The sequence below is a fragment of the Lepisma saccharinum genome, chromosome 26, assembly GCF_977018435.1.
Source record: "Lepisma saccharinum chromosome 26, izLepSacc3.1, whole genome shotgun sequence".
In the NCBI taxonomy this organism is placed as follows: domain Eukaryota; kingdom Metazoa; phylum Arthropoda; class Insecta; order Zygentoma; family Lepismatidae; genus Lepisma; species Lepisma saccharinum.
In genome coordinates this window covers 38,375,045-38,399,932 of record NC_139254.1, presented here as the reverse complement: position 1 = coordinate 38,399,932, position 24,888 = coordinate 38,375,045, and positions in this window count along the sequence as shown.

The following is a 24,888-nucleotide window of genomic DNA, read 5'->3' as shown; positions in this document are numbered from 1 at the left end:
TCTTATATTGTGTAAATAATTTGAGGGACAGCTTATAAGAGCGATTTTGTGCATTTAGAATTGCCTGAACATCTGGATTTATTCTGTTCAAAAAAATTCTTAATGTCACATTTTGGCTCTGATACAAACCGGTGATCCCTAAGTTGGCCATTAAAACTGCTATGGATAGGTGGTGCATAGCGTGGCTGCTTTGCTGGTCCAGCATTAACAGGTGTTTCATGCTTCCTTTTCAGACCAGATGTAGATGGTTGAGGGGGCAATATTGATGACTGTACATAAGAATTACACTTATGCCATTTGTAATAAGCCTTGCTTAATATTTTATAGCATCTTGGACACATTTTTGTGGCCTTTCAGCATTTCTTAGGGTCACAAATATGGCAATACCTAGACCAATTAGAACTAGATATATTTTTATTACACTGATTGCAATATTTTTGATTTGGCATTTTTATTGTTTATTTATATAAAATTTCTTGGTCCCAATAAAAACAGAACTATGCCAGAACAATTATAACAGCAATTAGTGGCTGAGCTGGTGCTTTTATACCCAAACAACAGCAATAACTAGGCTCTGGTGATCCCCAATATAAAATAGTTTTGCTCTTTTATGCTGTTGTACAACACACTTTACCAGGTTTCAGATCTAGGAGCTATCAGTTGTATATCAACTAGCAGTAATTATTCTCAAAATCTCACGTGTGGAGATATTATTTTACCACATGTATTTCAATCTTACACATTTTATCAGAACTCAAACCCGAGCCTCTTGTTTACAAGGCAATATTAACACTTTGCAATCAGGGGAGGCTTCACATTTTATCAGGACTCAAACCCAGAAGCCTCTTGATTACAAGGCAATATTAACACTTTGCAATCAGGGGAGGCTTCACATTTTATCAGACTCAAACCCAGAAGCCTTCTGATTACAAGGCAATAAAAACCATGTAGCTATGCACCACACTCTACTGGGTCTCGAGAACCCAGGAGCTATGAGCTTTAACTCAATATATACATGGCGGAATCAATCTGAGGGGGGGCTCATCATTTCTACACTAGAATTCAAGATTCATGGGATTTTGACAAAAAAACACACTGTAAACAATAAGATCATATGGGAACTTGGCATAGTTTTAAGTGTAGGCAAATCTGTCTGTTGAGGCTTCTTCTTTTCTACATTAGAATTCAGAATTCTTAAAATTAAGAGCATATCACACTTGAAGAATTGGGGTATAAGCCCCTCTTGGCATTGTTTTAAGTGTAGGCAAATCGGATTGTTCAATCATTTGAGCTCTTTTTTTCTACACTTATAAGTGGGGTTTATTATAGCATCAATTACACTACTTAGTTTTCACTAAATCTGGTAAACGCTGTACCACATTCCATGTTGGTGTCAAGGAATCATCTGGTATGCTTCTATCCAACTTCTTTCTGGCACTCCTAGCAAATTTATCATTTATATTACGTAACATTTTCTCAATTAAATATGTTTCTCGATATTTTGTTTTACTGAGTTCCTCTTCATAGAATCTCCCCTTCAATACTGTATTATATTTTTATTTTATGAAGCATGTATTTCTATTCCCTGGTAAAACTTGACCTACAATGAATAAATCTGTACTCCAATTTTTGGTGAATCCCTTCTGTAATAAAGGTTTAAATTTACTGACTCTCACCTGCTCTCCTATTTTGTATTTTGGTTTCTTGGTAGTGTGTTTATATTTTTGACTATAAACAGTAGAGATCAACCTAGACTCATCAGAGTTTGTTATATCAGCAGGTTTCATGTGAATAGTTCTGTGCACTGAATTATTATAATTATGAAATAGCTCGGGTAAAAATTGCTCCCATTTATAGTTACCCTGTAAAGTAAATTGTCTCCACATGCTATTTTTTAATATTCTGTTGAATCGTTCTACTATACTTGCTTTCAAATCACTGTATGAAAATAATGTTTAATATTATGTTGATTCATTAACTTGGTAAATGTGTAATTGTAAAATTCTTTCCCCCAGTTTGTCTGTAAATAATTAGGTATCCTACCCTCACTAAATATCGACTTTAAAGCCTCGGTAACACAAGTACCTGTCTTAGATTTTAAAGGAATAACCCAAGCATATTTACTGAATGTAACAATTACTGTGAGCATATATTTGTAACCATGATTTATCCTATGTAAATATTTTATAGTTCCTGTGCTCATTTCTATCAGATCAGCTTGAAACAAAGCGTCTACACCTTTCGTTATGAAACTGAATCGTTTGTAGTTTCGACTAGCTGGTCTATGCAATTCATTAACTATATATTGTTTTCACATCGGGTTCTATAAAAAAATATGACATAAAATGGATTATTTTCATGGTATAATTGTTTCATTTCAAATAATAATTAGTCACCAGCTTCCACATGAAAACCAGACAATTGGTGAAATGTGGTGAAATTTGGTACTTCTATATGTTTCCCCATGTTTACATAGCTAAATTTTAAAAACCTAATAATACCATCAAGAAAAAAATCATGAGACTGAGTGTAGGGATAGAATTTGTAAACATTACCTGCATTACCATAAGTCCAGTGCCCTTGTACATTTGCTACACTCTCAATTCTAACTATCTCAACAGTGAAAAATTGACGTAATTCGAGATCGTCTAATCTTTTTAATACTGATTCTTGAAATTCGTATATGGTACGTACCACTTCATCGTAACTGGGTTTGATTTTCACATCGACATACAATTATTTAAATTGTTCTTTGAGATCATGAAGTTGCGAGGTAAAACTTGATAAAGCAGAATTTTGACTTGTTTCAAAGGTACTGATTTGTAGGTTAATGTTAGAAATAATCTCTTGTAAACTTTCTACATTTTTCAATTTAGTACTCTGGCTTTGAAGATCGTGAACCTGACTTCTGATTTCTTCATACAATGCATGAAGTTCGTTGACTATCTGCTTGATAGGCAAAGTAGTGATGGTGTCTTGAATTACAGCAATTTCCGCTTGAATGTTCTTGATGTTCTCTGACCTGAGTATTCGATTTACTGCTCTTTTTACAGATATTAACTCCGGAGAATTGTGTAAATTAGCTACAGTATTTTGAAGTGTGGTCCACGCTTGATTGACAGTATCTAATTCTGGAGAATCTGCAACATTGCTCAAAGCATCTTTAAGATGTTGTATGTCATCTTGTGTAGATGCAGATTGTTGTAATATTTCTACTTTGTTTCGTATGTCATCTGTGAGATGATGAAAATAGGATAGTTCAGATTCTGTATTAAGGTTTTCCAGCTTAGTAATCTGATCTTTGATTATGTTTAAAGATTCGGTTATGCATGGCAACTTGAATTACAGAGTATCCTGTACATTAGCCAATTCATTTATCATGGTTGTCAAAGTGTCTCTAATATGAGCTATGGTACCCTGTATCTTCGAGAAATCTTCATATGTCTCCAACTGTAATTTGATACTGGCAAAACTGTGTGCGATGGCATTTAATTCGGAAGACGAAGGTAAATTATTGATTAAATTTTCCAACGTTTGCAGTATGGCTTGAACTTCTATTATAGCCCTGTGTAAGTCATCAGTTTGGAATTCAATTTTAATATTTTCTAGTGTAGGAATTTCGAAGGATAGAAATTGCTCTCGTAATTCGAGAATACTAGCATTAAGCTGGTCGTTTTGATCTTGGGTTTTGATATTTATAATAATAGAAAGCAGTTCGGTACGAATCTTATTTGCTTGATTGTTTAATTCTTGGTTTAATTGTTCCTAAGTGGTTGTCTGGATTTGTCGAAATTTATTAAGTTAATTTTTCAACTTGGCTATACTTTGTTCTTAATTTTGAACATTGTGTATTGAGGCTAATTTGGTATATATTTGGAGTAGGGATTTCAGTTCGCCATCAACTTGAACTATGGGATTATATAATTTAGTTTGGAGATTTGTAATCTCAGCTTGGATATTTAAATTTAGTGAATTTTGTAAAATTAATAAATCTGATTTAAGTTTCTTAAGACTCTCGTCCAATATGGCGAAGTTGCTGGAATTATCTGGTATCTCTTGTCGTCTTCTATTTCCAAATATATTCATTATTTTATTTATTTGTTTTTTTAATTTGTTTAATTTTTGTTTCTTGTATATTTTATTTTTCATGAGAGGTTAATTATTCTTATTTCGATAAAGAGTGGAATTAACTTATCATACTCCCCAATTAATTCAGCATACAGGAAATCACCTGTTTCTACCGCGCATGTTGTGTTGGGAATCATATTATTGTGTTTAATCCTTTACAAATGTCGAGCTACCTGTACAATTGCTGAATTGGACGGAGAGATACTTATTTGAACTTGTCCTGTGACGTTAATTTTATAAGATGTTTGATTATTGTTGAATACATGTAATTGTTTACCCGTATCCTCATCTACTTCAAACCAGATACTACGTATTTAGATGGATGATAACCAGATCTCTTAGTTTACGATGAATATCCTTAATGATATCCATGTTTACTGGAGTTCTTATTTCTACAGATTGAATATGTTTTTTGAAACCAAACACATTAATGGGCATTATTTCTTTTTCGTTATTTTATAATCGAGTTTGGTCTCAAATTAAAGGGATCGTCAAAACTAAAGGAATGCAAAAAACCGCACCTTTCTATGTTGCTTGGTTCTCGAGCTAAAAGCATTTTAATAATTTATAAGATCAAAAAATCTAACGCATATTAGTTCTGTTTCATAGCATATACAAAGCAGATAATAATATTGAGTTTGGTCTCAAATTAAAGTGAACATCAAAACAAAACGAACGCAAAAAAACGCACCTTTCTACGTTGCTTGGTTCTCGAGCTAAAAGCATTTTAATATTTTATAAGATCAAAAAAGAAGATAAGAGGATACAAGGCATAATGCTTCTCTTCATAGCCTGCAAAGAGGAGATACTGATCTTTGCATTTTTAAATATCTCCAGTTCGACTTGTTTGCATGTCACACACTACAATGTTCCGAGTTATCATCAATCTCTTTGTAAGCCACTGTTTCGTGTGACATTTATTGATTAGAATGCGGTGCTTCCTGCAGGTTATTTCCCAGACTTATTGGCGAGCATCACAGAGTTCAATTTCCTCGTTAAAGAATATTCACCCCATTAAATATTTATTGCACAAACTTGCGTTAGAAGCTTGCTCAACATTGTGCAACAAATACGTATGTTTTCGACCTTTCGATATTTTTTATTAAGTATAGAGTTTTGATTTGAACCCCAAGAAATTTTATATAAATACCAAAGCCAAAAATATTCACACACATACACACACACACACACTAAATATACAAAACACACTGCTGAACCCAACTGATATTTTTTTATTAAGCATAGAATTTTGATTTGAACCCCAAGAAATTTTATATAATAAACCAACAAAATTCTAATATTTATTTTTGTTTAACAGGTACAACAGGTTCTGAGCACATAAGCAGTTTCTGACGAATACAAGGCAGCAGCAGCAGCAAGCAAACAACTTATAGAAGGCAGTGTGTATCCTATCTAATTGCATGGATAATCTTGACACAGGATTTTTTGAGAGAAGATGTATTTCAAAATACATAAAATCTAAGTCACTTGTTGAGGATTTAAAGCTTAGATTTCTTGGCCTGTCCGAGTATGACCTGTTTACAGTGCAAAATGAAACTGAAATGCAGTGGGTGCTTGCCAGTGACAGGCCATTCCAATGCCTCTATCTCAATTTTATCACCAAGTTTGAAAGGCTTGTATACAACAAGTACAAGAGAATTGTTGGATTGTTTGTTAATTTTTATACATACAGGTGCCATTATAATTTAAGGTTGAAATTGTTTGACAATTATTGTTTCAACAATTGCTATGAGCATTGTTTTGAGTATAGGATGCCCATGATTGCATCTCAGAATTTAAATTGGAGACATTATAAATATTCAAATAAAATTATTAACAAGATATCTAAAAATAAGAAGATTGAATTTGTTACAACTGATAATGGGAATTTGTACAGTGGTGAAGATTTCAATCCAGAGTTTGTATCATATTCCAACTATATATATTTGAATGAGCTTGTTATGTATTTCATAAGGCAAAAATTTAGAGATTGCACTTATGATTGTATTGTTGAGGCACTGGGGCAGAATAATTTGCCTGACATATGCAACTGTGGGAGAGTTTTGTCCAGCCTCTCAGTGTGATTTCAGGCACAGGAATCTGGCAGATGGGAATCAACCCGCAGCAGGCAGCCCTGTTTATTTCAGCAGAGACAGCAATCAAGGTAAATAAATATTTGCTGCAAGTGTAAATCCCTGCCCATCATAGCCAGGCTCGGGTCTGTACGCAGGAAGAGGCAAGATATTTGTTTGAAATCTGCTTGGGTATAATTTTCTGAATCCTGTACCTAATAATAGCATCACAGCATAACTCTGATAGAGATAGGGACATTGAGTATCAATATTCAGAACAAACCTCTATAAGATATGACAACCTGCAACAATCTGGATGTATGAGATGTTTTATTGTTTCTCTATTTTTCAGGCTCTCTTGTTACAATCTTGTTTCTCTCTATTGCCATCACTATAAAAATATATGCCACAAGTTCTATGATTATATGCTGTATAGGATCTTCTCATCAGTGTAACAAATTTCCTGTCTTGTTTCACATGCAGTTCCAAATCCCTGCCCATCACAGCCAGGCTCGGGTCTGTATGCAGGAAGAGGCAAGATATTTGTTTGAAATCTGCTTGGGTATAATTTTCTGAAGCCTGTACCTAATAATAGCATCACAGCATAACTCTGATAGAGATATGGACATTGAGTATCAATAAAATATTCAGAACAAACCTCTATAAGATATCACAACCTGCAACAATCTGGATGTATGAGATGTTTTATTGATTCTGTATTTTTCAGGCTCTCTTGTTACAATCTTGTTTCTCTCTGCAATATTGCCATTACTATAACAATATCTGCCACATGTTCTATGATTATATGCTCTAACAACATAAACCTGAAAACATATCTGTAATCAATAACTTGTCAGTAATCAATTCTAACAAGTTTAATTTTTATAGGCTATTCCTGTCTTGTTTTACATGCAGTTCCAAATCCCTGCCCATCAGTGCTGTAGAAATATCAGCCAGGCTCGGGTTTATGTGTGGGAAGAGGCAAGATATTTGTTTGAAATCTGCTTGGGTATAATTTTCTGAAGCCTGTACCTAATAATAGCATCACAGCATAGCTCTGTCAGAGATAGGGACATATTTTTCAGGCTCTCTTGTTACAATCTTGTTTCTCTCTGCATCACTATAATAATATCTGCCACATGTTCTATGATTATATGCTCTAACAACTTCAATAAAAACATATTTGTAATCAAAAATAATTATTCTTGTCAGTAATCAATTCTAACAAGTTTTTAATTCTAAATAGGCTCTTCTCCTCATCAGTTTAACAAATATCCTGTCTTGTTTCACATGCAGTTCCATCCCTGCCCATCAGTGCTGTAGAAATATCAGCCAGGCTCGGGTCTGTGTGTAGGAACAGGCAAGATATTTGTAGTTGAAATTTGAATGCAATAATCTGGATGTATGAGATGTTTTATTGATTTTATGTTTCTGTATTTTTCAGGCTCTCTTGTTAGAATCTTGTTTCTCTCTGCAACATTGCCACCACTATAATAATATCTGCCACATGTTCTATGCTAACAACTTCATAATCTAAACCTGAAAACATATCTGTAATCAATAACAGTAATCAATTCTAACAAGTTTAATTTTTAATAGGCTCTTCTCCTGTCTTGTTTTGCATGTAGTTCCAAATCCCTGCTCATCAGTGCTGTAGAAATATCAGCCAGGCTCGGGTCTGTATGTAGGAAGAGGCATAGTTAAAATCTGCTTGGGTATAATTTTCTTCAACCTGTACCTAATAATAACATCACAGCATAACTCTGATAAAGAAGCAGCCATTAATGCAGATATTTGTGAAAACATTGACAGGCAAGACAGTGACCCTGGAGGTAAATCCAGAGGACACTGTTGCTGCTATAAAGCAGAAAATAAAGGATAAGGAGGGAATCCCTCCCGATCAACAGAGGCTCATATTTGCATGCAAGCAGCTTGAGGATGACAGGGTACATTCAGATTACTACATACAGAAGGAATCAATAAAATATAGTGATATTCAGAACAAAACCTCTATAAGATATGACAACTTGCAACAATCTGGATGTATGAGATGTTTTATTGAAATTATATTTCTGTATTTTTCAGGCTCTCTTGTTACAATCTTGTTTCTCTCTGCCCCATCACTATAACAATATCTGCCACATGTTCTATTCTAACAACTTCATAATCGATGCATGAAAACATATCTGTAATCAATAATTGTCAGTAATCAATTCTAACAAGTTTTATTCTTAATAGGCTCTTCTAATCATCAGTGTAAAAAATTTCCTGTCTTGTTTCACATGCAGTTCCATCCCTGCCCATCAGTGCTGTAGAAATATCAGCCAGGCTCAGGTCTGTGTGCAGGAAGAGGCATGATACCTGCAGTGGTACATAAAATTTTGAAATCTGCTTGGGTATAATTTTCTGAAGCCTGTACCTCATCACAGCACAGCTCTGTCAGAGATAGGGACATTGAGTATAAACTTAATTGAAAACATATCTGTAATCAATAAGTCACTAACAAGTTTAATTCTTTATAGGCTCTTCTCTGTGTTGTTTCACATGCAGTTCCATCGCTGCCCATCAGTGCTGTAGAAAGATCAGCCAGGCTCGGGGGGTCTGTATGCAGGAACAGGCATAGTTGAAATCTGCTTGGATATAATTTTCTGAAGCCTGTACCTAATAATAACATCACAGCACAGCTCTGTCAGAGACAGGGACATTGAGTATAAACTTTATTGTGAAAACATATCTGTAATCAATAATCATTATTCTTGTCAGTAATCAATTCCTTCTCATCAGTGTAACAAATTTCCTGTCTTGTTTCACATGCAGTTCCATCCCTGCCCATCAGTGCTGTAGAAATATCAGCCAGGCTCGGGGGGTCTGTATGCAGGAACAGGCATAGTTGAAATCTGCTTGGGTATAATTTTCTGAAGCCTGTACCTAATAATAACATCACAGCACAGCTCTGTCAGAGACAGGGACATTGAGTATAAACCTCTATAAGATATGACAACCTGCAACAATCTGGATGTATGAGATGTTTTATTGTTTTTATGTTTCTGTATTTTTCAGGTTCTCTCTTCTTACAATCTCATTGCCCTGCCACATGTTCTATGATTATATGCTCTAACAACTTATCTGTAATCAATAATAATTTTTCTTGTCAGTAGCTCTTCTCATCAGTGTAACAAATTTCCTGTCTTCTTTTGCATGCAGTTCCAAATCCCTACCCATCAGTGCTCAGCCAGGCTCGGGTCTGTATGTAGGAAGAGGCAAGATATTTGTTTGAAATCTGCTCTGAAGCCTGTACCTAATAACAGCATCACAGCATAACTCTGTCAGAGATAGGGACATTGAGTATAAATTTAATTGAAAACATATCTGTAATCAATAAGTCAGTAATCAATTCTAACAAGTTTAATTTTCTTCTCATCAGTGTAACAAATTTCCTGTCTTGTTTCACATTTCCAAATCCCTTCACATCAGTGCTCAGCCAGGCTCGGGTCTGTATGCAGGAAGAGGCAAGATTTTTGTTCGAAATCTGCTCTGAAGCCTGTACCTCATCACAGCACAGCTCTGTCAGAGATAGGGACATTGATTATAAATTGAATTATATTCAGAAAAAACCTCTATAAGATATGACAACCTGCAACAATCTGCATGTATGAGATGTTTTGTTTCTGTATTTTTCAGGCTCTCTTGTTACAATCTTGTTTCTCTCTGCAACATTGCCATCACTATAATAATATCTGCCACATGTTCTATCTAACAACTTCATAATCGATGCAAAAAAATAAACCTGAATACATATCTGTAATCAATAATAATCTTGTCAGTAATTAATTCTAACTCATCAGTGTAACAAATTTCCTGTCTTGTTTCACATTTCCAAATCCCTGCCCATCAGTGCTGTAGAAATATCAGCCAGGCTCGGGTCTGTGTGCAGGAAGAGGCAAGATATTTGTTTGATATCTGCTTGGGTATAATTTTCTGAAGCCTGTACCTAATAATAGCATCACAGCATAGCTCTGATAGAGAAGCAGCCATTATAAATATACATATAATGCAGATATTTGTGAAAACATTGACAGGCAAGACAGTGACCCTGGAGGTAAATCCAGAAGACACTGTTGCTGCTTTATAGCTGCTGCTGATAATCTGATTCTGATATTTTCCAAAATTGTTCCTATATAAACGTTTCAACATATGTTTATGGGAAGGGATGTGAAGGGATTTGGAACTGCATGTAAAACAAGAAGGAAACTTGTTACACTGATGAGAAGAAAATTAAACTTGTTAGAATTGATTATTGAGAATTATTTATTATAGATATATGTCCCTATCTATGACAGAGCTGTGCTGTGATGAGGTACAGGCTTCAGAGCAGATTTCAAACAAATATCTTGCCTCTTCCTGCATACAGACCCGAGCCTGGCTGAGCACTGATGTGAAGGGATTTGGAAATGTGAAACAAGAAAGGAAATTTATTACACTGATGAGAAGAAAATTAAACTTGTTAGAATTGATTACTGACTTATTGGTTACAGATATGTTTTCAATTAAATTTATACTCAATGTCCCTATCTCTGACAGAGTTATGCTGTGATGCTGTTATTAGGTACAGGCTTCAGAGCAGATTTCAAACAAATATCTTGCCTCTTCCTACTTACAGACCCGAGTCTGGCTGCGCACTGATGGGTAGGGATTTGGAACTGCATGCAAAACAAGACAGGAAATTTGTTACACTGATGAGAAGAGCTACTGACAAGAAAAATTATTATTCATTACAGATAAGTTGTTAGAGCATATAATCATAGAACATGTGGCAGGGCAATGAGATTGTAAGAAGAGAGAACCTGAAAAATACAGAAACATAAAAACAATAAAACATCTCATACATCCAGATTGTTGCAGGTTGTCATATCTTATAGAGGTTTATACTCAATGTCCCTGTCTCTGAGAGCTGTGCTGTGATGTTATTATTAGGTACAGGCTTCAGAAAATTATACGCAAGCAGATTTCAACTATGCCTGTTCCTGCATACAGACCCCCCGAGCCTGGCTGATATTTCTACAGCACTGATGGGCAGGGATGGAACTGCATGTGAAACAAGACAGGAAATTTGTTACACTGATGAGAATAAATTGATTATTGACAAGAATAATGAATATTGATTACAGATATGTTTTCACAATAAAGTTTATACTTAATGTCCCTGTCTCTGACAGAGCTGTGCTGTGATGTTATTATTAGGTACAGGCTTCAGAAAATTATACCCAAGCATATTTCAACTATGCCTGTTCCTGCATACAGACCCCCCCGAGCCTGGCTGATATTTCTACAGCACTGATGGGCAGGGATGGAACTGCATGTGAATCAACACAGAGAAGAGCCTATTAAGAATTAAACTTGTTAGTGACTTATTGATTACAGATATGTTTTCAATTAAGTTTATACTCAATGTCCCTATCTCTGACAGAGCTGTGCTGTGATGAGGTACAGGCTTCAGAAAATTATACCCAAGCAGATTTTAAAATTTTACGTACCACTGCAGGTATCATGCCTCTTCCTGCACACAGACCCGAGCCTGGCTGATATTTCTACAGCACTGATGGGCATGGATGGAACTGCATGTGAAACAAGACAGGAAATTTTTTACACTGATGAGGAGAAGAGCCTATTAAGAGTTAAACTTGTTAGAATTGATTACTGACAATTATTGATTACAGATATGTTTTCATGCATCGATTATGAAGTTGTTAACATAGAACATGTGGCAGATATTGTTATAGTGATGGTGCAGAGAGAAACAAGATTGTAACAAGAGAGCCTGAAAAATACAGAAATATAAAATCAATAAAACATCTCATACATCCAGATTGTTGCAGGTTGTCATATCTTATAGAGGTTTTGTTCTGTATATAACTATATTTTATTGATTCCTTCTGCATGTTGTAATCTGAAAGCACCCTGTCATCCTCAAGCTGCTTTTATGCAAATATGAGCCTCTGTTGATCGGGAGGGATTCCCTCCTTATCCTGTATTTTCTGCTTTATAGCAGCAACAGTGTCCTCTGGATTTACCTCCAGGGTCACTGTCTTGCCTGTCAATGTTTTCACAAATATCTGCATTAATGGCTGCTTCTTTATCAGAGTTATGCTGTGATGTTATTATTAGGTACAGGCTTCAGAAAATTATACCCAAGCAGATTTCAACTATGCCTCTTCCTACATACAGACCCGAGCCTGGCTGATATTTCTACAGCACTGATGAGCAGGGATTTGGAACTACATGCAAAACAAGACAGGAGAAGAGCGTATTAAAAATTAAACTTGTTAGAATTGATTACTGTTATTGATTACAGATATGTTTTCAGGTTTAGATTATGAAGTTGTTAGCATAGAACATGTGGCAGATATTATTATAGTGGTGGCAATGTTGCAGAGAGAAACAAGATTGTTAAAAGAGAGCCTGAGAAATACAGAAACATAAAATCAATAAAACATCTCATACATCCAGATTATTGCATGCAAATTTCAACTACAAATATCTTGCCTGTTCCTACACACAGACCCGAGCCTGGCTGATATTTCTACAGCACTGATGGGCAGGGATGGAACTACATGTGAAACAAGACAGGAAATTTGTTACACTGATGAGGAGAAGAGCCTATTAAGAATTAAACTTGTTAGAATTGATTACTGACAAGAATAATTATTATTAATTACAAATATGTTTTCATTGAAGTTGTTAGAGCATATAATCATAGAACATGTGGCAGATATTATTATAGTGATGCAGAGAGAAACAAGATTGTAACAAGAGAGCCTGAAAAATATGTCCCTATCTCTGACAGAGCTATGCTGTGATGCTATTATTAGGTACAAGCTTCAGAAAATTATACCCAAGCAGATTTCAAAGAAATATCTTGCCTCTTCCCACACATAAACCCGAGCCTGGTTGATATTTCTACAGCACTGATGGGCAGGGATTTGGAACTGCATGTAAAACAAGGCAGGAAGAGCCTATTAAAAATTAAATTTGTTAGAATTGATTACTGACAAGTTATTGATTACAGATATGTTTTCAGGTTTATGTTGTTAGAGCATATAATCATAGAACATGTGGCAGATATTGTTATAGTAATGGCAATATTGCAGAGAGAATCAAGATTGTAACAAGAGAGCCTGAAAAATACAGAATCAATAAAACATCTCATACATCCAGATTGTTGCAGGTTGTGATATCTTATAGAGGCTTGTTCTGAATATTTTATTGATACTCAATGTCCCTATCTCTATCAGAGTTATGCTGTGATGCTATTATTAGGTACAGGCTTCAGAATATTATACCCAAGCAGATTTCAAACAAATATCTTGCCTCTTCCTGCATACAGACCCGAGCCTGGCTGTGATGGGCTGGGATTTGGAACTGCATGTGAAACAAGACAGGAAATTTGTTACACTGATGAGAAGATCCTATACAGCATATAATCATAGAACATGTGGCAGATATTATTATAGTGTTGGCAATAGAGAGAAACAAGATTGTAACAAGAGAGCCTGAAAAATAGAGAAACAATAAAACATCTCATACATCCAGATTGTTGCAGGTTGTCATATCTTATAGAGGTTTGTTCTGAATATTGATACTCAATGTCCCTATCTCTATCAGAGTTATGCTGTGATGCTATTATTAGGTACAGGATTCAGAAAATTATACCCAAGCAGATTTCAAACAAATATCTTGCCTCTTCCTGCATACAGACCCGAGCCTGGCTATGATGGGCAGGAATTTACACTTGCAGCAAATATTTATTTACCTTGATTGCTGTCTCTGCTGAAATAAACAAGGCTGCCTGCTGCGGGTTGATTCCCAACTGCCAGATTCCTGTGCCTGAAATCACACTGAGAGGCTGGACAAAACTCTCCCACAGTTGCATATGTCATGCAAATTATTCTGCCCCAGTGCCTCAACAATACAATCATAAGTGCAATCTCTAAATTTTTGCCTTATGAAATACATAACAAGCTCATTCAAATATATATAGTTGGAATATGATACAAACTCTGGATTGAAATCTTCACCACTGTACAAATTCCCATTATCAGTTGTAACAAATTCAATCTTCTTATTTTTAGATATCTTGTTAATAATTTCATTTGAATATTTATAATGTCTCCAATTTAAACTCTGAGATGCAATCATGGGCATCCTATACTCAAAACAATGCTCATAGCAATTGTTGAACCAATAATTGTCAAACAATTTCAACCTTAAATTATAATGGCACCTGTCTGTATAAAAATTAACAAACAATCCAACAATTCTCTTGTACTTGTTGTATACAAGCCTTTCAAACTTGGTGATAAAATTGAGATAGAGGCATTGGAATGGCCTGTCACTGGCAAGCACCCACTGCATTTCAGTTTCATTTTGCACTGTAAACAGGTCATACTCGGACAGGCCAAAACATCTAAGCTTTAAATCATCAACAAGTGACTTAGATTTTATGTATTTTGAAATACATCTTCTCTCAAAAAATCCTGTGTCAAGATTATCCATGCAATTAGATAGGATACACACTGCCTTCTATAAGTTAATTGCTTGCTGCTGCTGCTGCCTTGTATTCGTCAGAAACTGCTTATGTGCTCAGAACATGTTGTACCTGTTAAACAAAAATAAATATTAGAATTTTGTTATGTTTATTATATAAAATTTCTTGGGGTTCAAATCAAAATTCTATGCTTAATAAAAAATATCAGTTGGGTTCAGCAGTGTGTTTTGTATATTTAGTGTTTGTGTGTGTATGTGTGTGAATATTTTTGGCTTTGGTATTTATATAAAATTTCTTGGGGTTCAAATCAAAACTCTATACTTAGTAAAAAATATCAGTTGGGTTCAATGTGCTTTGTGTGTGTGTGTGTGTGTGTGTGTGTGTGTGTGTGTGTGTGTGTGTGTGTGTGTGTGTGTGTGTGTTTGTGTGTGTAGGTGTGTGTGTGCGTGTGTATCTTGGCTTAGTTTTAAGTTTATCCAAAAAAATATCAAGAGGGGCATATTTTTAACAAATTTATGGACAACAATCTGACAGAAGTGCCTTTTGTAAGTGTGGACAAATCAATCTGAGGGGCTCATCATTTCACAGGAACTTTCCGAGGGCATTTTTACAAAAATCTTGGATTAGACGGAGTACCACACTTGAGCAAAAAGCTCATATGGGCATGTTGAGCAAGTTTTAAGTGTAGCCAAATCTGTCTGCGAGGGCTCATCATTTCTCGCGCCAATAGTAGCATCCATTACACTACTTACCACCAGAATAAATATTTTAAACGCTGTTCTCGAAATAATTCACATCATTCATACTCCTACCACCAGTTTGGCCATAGCCAGAGCACTCTCTTACGCTCCTGCTCATTATCCGTTCACCAGAAGCGTCATCAGAGCTTATTTTTACGTTACTGGAACACAGCAGATTTCGATGGATAATGCTTTTCAAGGTCATTTTCCGAATGTTGTTCTTTTTGCTATGGTATCCACCGCAAACATTCTCGGAGACAGTAATAAAAATCCGTTCGACTTTAGATGTTATAACCTATCTTCTTTCCATCTTGTGAAAAATGGAGAACTCGTACCTTCCGAACCCTTGCGCATCATCACAGGAGGAAGCAGCGGATTGATAACACGTGCCTAACAAACTGTATTTTCCAGTACGGGCATTCACCACGCCAATTACGGACACCAAACCACACGGAAAATGTTCGAGAACGGATCTTTTTTACTGATTTACGACATCACACCAGATTCTTCAGGAAACGATACGCACACCAGTCTCCAGGAACAAGGTATCATCTGAGCCGAGATGCAATTTTCACCCCAGCTGTCGGAAAATATAACATGCCTTTTGTATGCTGAATTCGAATCTGCAGTAGATATAATAAAAGACAGAAGTGTTATCGTCCATCAGTGAGACCGAGTTTTCTATAAATGTGTGTGCCTGTGTTTCTGGCTCACAGTGTTATCGAAACAACTCTGATGTAAGCATTATACTACTTGTGATTGAAAAACCCCACAAAGTGATAACCTATCGAAAACATAAGCGGCATGAACACGTCGCAGATCAGACAGATTCTATCTCTTAACTGTTACACCAAGAGATCTTTTACCTCTAACGTTTCCTACCCCCGCCTTGATAATCACCAACACGGACAATTCCGACTTCCGGGATACACACTGGGTGGCCTTCTATTTTGACAAAAGCAATGTGACTGAGTATTTCGATTCATACGGATTTCATCCTTTCTATCAGGAATTCGTAACTTTCCTGAATTGTCATTCCTCGGTTTGGATTTACAACAGCATTCCCTTACAGCGAGTATTGGCCACAACATGCGGACATTACTGTTGCGTGTATGCTTATTACAAAGCGCGGTATGTTACAACCAAGGATCTCATTCAGACATTTCCACCAGGCATCAGTAAAGTTGGAAATATCCTATACCGTTTCCGTCAGATCTTCAAATGTCTACCACATTCCACGTGCCCCCGAGGGGAATATGTGTGTTGCTCTATCCATGCGATCCGCTGTTGTGCCTTGAAAAAAAGTATATAAAATGTGTGTTCCAATATGTTTCTCTCAGTGTAATCGAGACAGCTATAGCTAATACATCATGGGACCCGCTGTGGATTCTATAAGGGAAAAATACGACAAACTTGTGAAACGTTCGATCCATCGGGATGACGTGTGCAACCCGTTAAATTCGAGACTGTCATTATCAAGAACTAGAAGGTGGACGACGAAATGGATGTGACTACGGACTGTGATTTCATAAAAAGACGTAGTGATATAGACCTTTCCACAGATACAATCCAGTGTAATGAACTACACGCCGGAGAGGCATGTTTCGATCTGTATCTTGCAAACAAAAATATTCTGAACAAAAAGAAGAAAAAAGTACGTAGCTATAGGATTCGAAAAACAATCCCCTTTCAATTTAGTGTGGGAGTTTTCGAAAATGGGGAAATCACCCGTGCGTATCGATTCTAGACATATTAGAGAACTGTGTGCTTCGAAATCTGACTTATTAAATTACGTCGAAACTGGTGGACGATTTTCCTATTTGGTTACAAGAAATATCACCGGTAGTGGTGTACATTTTTTTCGGGAAACGTTGTATTTCAATCTACCAACATCGTTCAACAGATGCTTTTACTTTCACAGCGTCAGAACTACACTTATTTTTGGGTAACAGTTTTACACCTCTGTGAAAATTAATGAACGACCGTTATCATAAATTAAAATAATTTGTAATAAATTACAAACAGAAATGGAGACTTTTGTATATTGTATCAAAAAGAATATGGTTTCAGAAGAAAAAGAAGTACCCGATGTAGTGAACTATTTTTACGTAATCTGGTACAACGAATTAATGATTCAAATATATCTTCAGAACAATCTTGGACACACACTGACATTGTAAATAAGTTATGTTACATTCATGTATCTTATGCTATAAAGGAACTATTGTAAATCTATTCCATATTGTAAATGATCCATTGTCATTTTTATGTATTGTAAATCAGTATTTTTTTATTTCATGTATTGTAATATAACAATCCAGGGATTGTAAACCTTCTACATCATCAATTGTAAATAATACATTTGTGTTATTCTATATCCATATTATCAATTATAAATAAAAATTTGTATATTTTGAACATTTCTTTTATTTATTACAATAAAATTGTACATTTTACAGACATTTTGAACTGCACAGGTTTTTTCACCTTTACAATGTTTTTCACATTATAAACTTCCTCAAATGTTTTTCAAACTGCTTAACTTTGGACATTCAAGTTCTTCTATATTTCATAAAATCATCTTACCCTCACTTTTTTTCCAACTAATGTTTTCGCCCATTCCATTTTCTCCGCATCTTTACCATAAACCTGCTGATTCATAAGCACTAAATACAGAAGGTCTTTTTACCAACAAACATGGTCTCGATTGAAATGATGGATGGCAACCGTACGAGAAATTACAAGGTCTTGTAATTTCTCGTACGGTTGCCATCCATCATTCCAATCGAGACCATGTTTGTTGGTACGGAGCCAATGATTTACTCGGCGATACTTTTCACTCAAAAAATGTAAACCATATGGTGTTTTCACTAAACAGTCGAATGCCTTATCGAAAGGATATTTTAAAATTCCTACTTCTTTACACAAAAATTCTCCTTCGACTCCTCGAAAACCTTGAATGTCCAAAAAGCAGGCATCCATTTTGTTCAACAGGTGAACACTGTCAATGTATCATCAATACTGCCCCGACATATCGCACACTTGTCAAATTCAGAGGCACAGAGTCCACAGGTTTCAAAATGTCGGCACTGAAGAAATACCATACTGCAAAAGTTTTCAAAACATATTTTACAGAGTAGCACAGAATCCACACTCTGATGATCGGATGTTTTCTTTCAGCAATTTCCTGACTGTCGCAATATTTGCAACTTTTCGAATCACTGTGTAACGCTGCAACACTCTGTATGTAACTACAGTCTGGTATTGCCTGGTAATGTTCTGGAATCGGACAATCGTCGGATGTCCAATAACACGCTCGGTACGCACAATGGGAATATGTTACCCTATCACTGAATCCTGAACAATATAAACCTGCAGTGACTTACACAAAGTGGCCAATAGGATTACGTCAGACTGCTGAAGAGTTAGTCTTGTGTCTCGCATTCACATACATATACTCGGTGGTATAAGGTCCGCCTGCAATCAGACGAGTATGGTAAGCATACACTCTCATATGTCGAAAAAAGGAAACTCTTCTGATACTGTAAATGACGGCGCTGTAAGTATCGGCGATAAATGTTCAATCTGGTTATCCTCACCTTCAACAGGAAACAGTGATCTGCGAGCACAGAAACCCTCCTAAGAAAACATAGGGAAACAGGGTTGTTCTTCTAATGTACGTAACAAAGGACGGTCGCAGGCTTAACACCACACCGGACTTCTGTTCTCCAGCAAAACAAACCACTCTTTCACTATTCCCTTCAAAGCTTCATGTATCTCATCCTTCCTGCGATGAAGTTCGCAAATACACCTGTGACTTGGGAATCCTGTTTCTTCATCCACTCTTTTTTTTCTCTGGTCTATCTTCTTTAGCGTCTCGCAATATTGATGGACACCATTTCCTAATTCGTCAAATCAGAAAACATCCACACCAGGGAGGTTCACGTAGCCTCACATACATAAACGGAAAATAGTTCAACAGACGTTGCAGGGCTGTTCGGTCACTATCCAGCTCCCCGCAAGATCGAACAATCTCCCAAAACTCTTCGTAACTCTTCTAAACAATCCTGTACCACACACGTCCATTCTCACATAACGAATTTCCAACTCTTCTATTTATACCTTCTTGTATGTACGACACATCCTCCAACGGTCGTAAACTCCCAAAACATGTTCAAACTTGCCCCGTTCTATCTAGCAAACCAGACATTTATAAGGAACATCAAAGCTATTATCGGAAACACGTACCACAATTCCAAGAAAACCAACCGTCACAGAAAAATAACCTCCTCCTCACATTTTCCAGAATTTCAGGCTTATCAAAGCTCTTTTCAAACACAGGAAACACGTATCACAATTCCAAGAAAAACAAAAGCCACTCCCAATTCTCAGAATTTCAAAATCATCAACAATATCTCCGGAAACACGTACTCCAATTCCGAGTAAAACAAACCCGTCACCGAAAAACAATGCCCTACTTTTCCTCCTCACCAAAAACCAATCAAAACACCCTTCACATAATAAAACCACGCCCGTTTTATAACATCCCACCAATCAAAATCAGCCTCACAAAATTAAAAAAAAAAACCCTGTTTATGACATCATCACTCAAAACCCACACTTGCTTGCCCACACACCTACATCAATTGATCTTTGATCGATCTTTTGGAATCAGTTCATTTATCGGTCTCGACGCGGGTGAATAACTACTGGTTTACACAAATTCCATTACTAACCGCATGTAGTTGTCACAGCTCAGGATTCCTCACTCCGAGTTCAAAAAATAGAGTGGTCAACTAATGATAATGAATGTTTGAAGGCTTTGAAGGCTCGCATTGCATGAATACGGCAGAATGTTGTACCGGTAAGAGAAATACGAAATGTATTTCCCTAGCAGTTGTTCCAGCGACAAACAGCTAAAATTTTAATACCAGTATTTCCAGATGTGTCAAAATACATGTCCCTGAAATATTAAGCCGATTTATCGTATTCCATAAAGTTTCTTATACCTGACTGTTACCGTATAGTTGATAATTAAATTTTTGTCCTTATATTGTTAATGGCAGATGGTCTTCCTTTTCTTTTCCAGATAAATCTGTCACGCGTTTTCCACCCAGTACACTTCAAGGAGCTTTAGTCTTAGAGTATTTTTTTTTGTTAGTGGCTACCATGGAGGTGCTGTTTTGTCTTTTCCTTCTTATGTATAAATAACTAAGTGTAACATATTCAACGTTTCTACAAATACTTGACATTAACAATGTAGCTGCTACTTCCAAGGTTGCTCTTTTGGGACTTAGATTGGCACTAAAAAGGTGAACATAGTTTCGGCGTGATATTTGGTGGGGTACATTTGGTTGTGCTACTTTTGTTCTTTTCTGTGCTTTCCTATTTCAGAAGACATTTGATAAAGAGCATAATCATCATTATCAGTAATATATTCATCAGTTTCATCAGTATCAGATTTATTACAAGGCGAGCGCCACCTCCGTGCAATAGTGTTTGAACTGACGATACTAAGGACTTGATACAGCCAAGAGAAGTGGCAAAATCTTATCATAACAGATCGGACATTGTTTCACTTGTACAGATTTTAAGCTTTTCACATTATACCCTTTTGACAAGTGTCCGTATTAGGATAATGCCATTACATGTCCTTCATATGTCTATTCGGGTAACTTGCAATAGAAATTCAATGGTGTATCGCGACCCCTAAATATTACTCGATGGAGTTGAAATTTTGGAGAAAAAATCATTGTTTTATATATTGTAAAAAGATTTGAGAGTGAGAAGACAGAAATTGAAAATGTTATCTTATTTAGAATTTTAGAATTTTAAATATGAATATTCCAAGGAATCATATGTTGTTGGTGACACAAGTATGTAACTTTAATTTCAGGAACACAAATAAAAATAACAATTGGAAAATTTCTATTGCTGCAGACTCAATACTAGAATTTGAAGCATATCCTGATGAAATCCCAAAGGTAAATATTATTAATTAACTACCTTTGAAATTCATAAAGATTTCCTCGCACTTTTCATAATGTTTCTATACAAAATATACCATACGTAAAAACGTTGGAAAATAAAATCTACGGTATGGATCACATTTTTTATAATAAAAGTGTATACGTTCCATTTATCCGAAACATACCTGAACGTATAATATAGATAACATGGAATGTACTATATCAAATAAAATAATATTAAAGTGTTACTAATTCAAAAATAGTATGCATAATTTCCTGCCCACGTGGCGGAATGGTTAGCCTTTCGCGCTACCACGCTACGGTTACCTGGTTCGAATCCTGGACTGGGCATGGATTTTTGTTTGTGTCCATTCACAAATTTCATCATATCATCACTCATCCCCATCTTCGCAAATTAGCCAAAAGTGTCACAAAATTTGATGGAAAATGAAGCAAAATAATCAATCCTTCAATCAACAATATGCATATTTACTTTCGTAGTAGAAAAGTAAATGGTCCTACTTAAATTGCATCAGCACAGATTACTGCATCTTTAGAGCGATTTCCTCACTCCGGTACATCCGAAATTTACCCATTTACAAATCGTATCCATCGAGAAGTGTAGACAAAGTAAAAGAGAAAGCAATATAATACAAGACAAAAGAAATATGTTTACAAAACATGTTACAAGAGGAATATGTTCATTACCATTTTAGTATTTCTTCAAAGGGAAACACTAACTATATTCTATTGTGGGCAAAAATGTAAAAAATTGTGTGGTGAATGTTGAAATTTGATTTCACAATTGAAATTATAGATTCAAACATTATCTCATTATCCAGTGATAAATATCAATGCAAGAAAGCAATATGATAGAATTTTCCAATTTCTCAATTAATATCATTTCATACAGATAAATTAATAAACCTTTATGTTCATTTTGTTTAAAAAAATATATTTTTCAGAAAGTGAAAAGTTGTTGAGACTTGGCCAGTTTAAATTTCACCATTATAGCTTAATGTGCATATGTAAACTTGAATATATAAACATGTGTGTGCACTTGTGTGATCGTGTTTGTGTGTGTTAGTGTGTGTGTGGGAGAGAGAGAGAGAGATGATACAAAATAGTACATATATTTTGGGGATTCAAAGCAACACTTGGTAAGAGACATATTGTTTTTATTAATTTGACCACAATGGTAAACCTATTTTCATGATGTTTTTATCGATTTTATACTATTGCAAATCTATGTTTTTTCACCTCACAGTTGGTACGAGTGTCATAATTTCTTTCGAGTTAAAGTACGTAAAACCTACACCCACCCACATCTACACTTACACCCACACAAATGTACTTCCGATCTACTTCCGGTTTACTTGACAGACACCTGTGGGTTTTTGATGTTTTTTATAAGTTTTTATACGTAGTGGTGATAAGGTATCTTCAAACTAATATTTGGTACGAGGTCTATTGTTTTTATTAATTTTACCACACTGGTAAAACTATTTTGATGATGGTTTTGTTGATTTTATACTACTGCAAATCTGTGTTTTTTCATCTCGTACTTGGTACGAGTGTCATAATTTTTTACGAGTTAAATTACGTAACATTACATAATATTGTGATTCCCCCATATTAAGCTTCCTTTATTGTATTTTTATAAGGGTAAACTATCATGCTTATGCCATAGGCTATTACATAACATTACGCAACATTACAATGGTACAGAAGGTAAACTGTTGCATCATGTTAATACAACAGGTTATTACGTAATATTATCATGATTTGTTACTGACGTGGTGTCTTCAGATTAGCTTTTTGTCTAAGATGTTTTAGGCTACTGAACGAGTTTTTTGCATTACATTATTTCAATTGATGCAAATTATCTAGATACCACACCAAAATACTCTGCGACAGTTGCAGAGTCTGACATTTTCTTGACATTTTACAATATATACCAACATGAAAAATAACACTAAAGACCAAACATACCGAGGCATAGTCTTACAAGAACTGAAACTCAAAAAAATACTAACCTGTCATGATAAGATGTGACGTGACAGATTAGTCAGTTTTGCGAGATCAGTTGAAGAGTATGGACGTGTTGTTGCTGTGCTCCTCTATACATTTTTTCATGTGCTAAGCACAGGGGGATATTTTTTACTATTTATACTTACTATTTTTTATACTTAGTACAAATATATGTTTTATATATAATAAAAAATAGCTAATGTAGGTAAAATAACACTTCATGAATATTTTTGGGTTTAAGAAGCAACAACATAATCAGCCCGTAGAGAGAATTCCAGTAAACATGGATGTAGTTAGAGAAATTTATCATCAATTGAAAGGGTTAATTCTTGTTCATTGAATAGTATTTGGTCTCATGTGGACGAGGATACTGGAAAGCACTTATTTGTATTTAATTATAACTTCTCATGATATAAGTTACCTGTTAGTGGGAAAATTCAAATTAACATTTCTCCACCCAATGCGGCAGTTTTGCGCATAGGTCGAAATTTGTATAGAATGAAACATAGTACATTACTTACTTATACGTCTTATGATGTGAAAGCTGGTGAATTTTTGTATGCTGAGATAATTAGAGAGTATGATAAATTAATTCCTCTGTTTATCGAAATAAGAATAAACTATCCTCTTATTAATATATAAAATATTTAAAAACAAGAAACATGAATATATTTGGTAATAGAAGGCGACAGGAGATTCCAGATAATTCCAGCAAGATTGTTAGTTTAGATGCACGTCTAAAGAAACGTAAATCAGATTAATTAATATTTCAAAATTCTTTGAATGTAAGCTTACATGCTGGAATTTCTAATCTACAGTCTGAATTAATTAATCCCATAATAAAAATTGATGGGGAACTCAAGTCTTTACTTCAAAAATATACTAATTTACCGTCTCTCGATAATGTGCAAAATTTGAAAAGAATTTAACTAAATTAAAAAAATGATCTTGAGAAATTCCGTCAAATTCACACAACTACCTCGTAACATCTAAAGCAAGAAATAAATAACCAAGCGAATACTATTCGTACCGAACTAATTTCCATAATTGAAACTATCAAGACTCAAGAGCAATATGAACTGCTTAATGCAAGTATTCTTGAATTACGGGAGAGATTTTTATATTTTGAAATTCCCTCACTGGAATATATTAAATCCGAACTGCAAACGGACCAATTACATGCAGCCATAATTGAAGTTCAATCCAAACTACAAATATTAGAAGACTTTATCAATAATTTACCTTCATTATCCGAATTAAATGCCATCGCTCGCAGTGTTGCAAGCATCAAATTGGAATTAGAAACTTACGAAGATTTTGGAGAGATACAGGCTACCATAGCTCATATTGAAGATACTTTTACAACCATGAGAAACAAATTTACTTCTGTACAGGAAACTCTG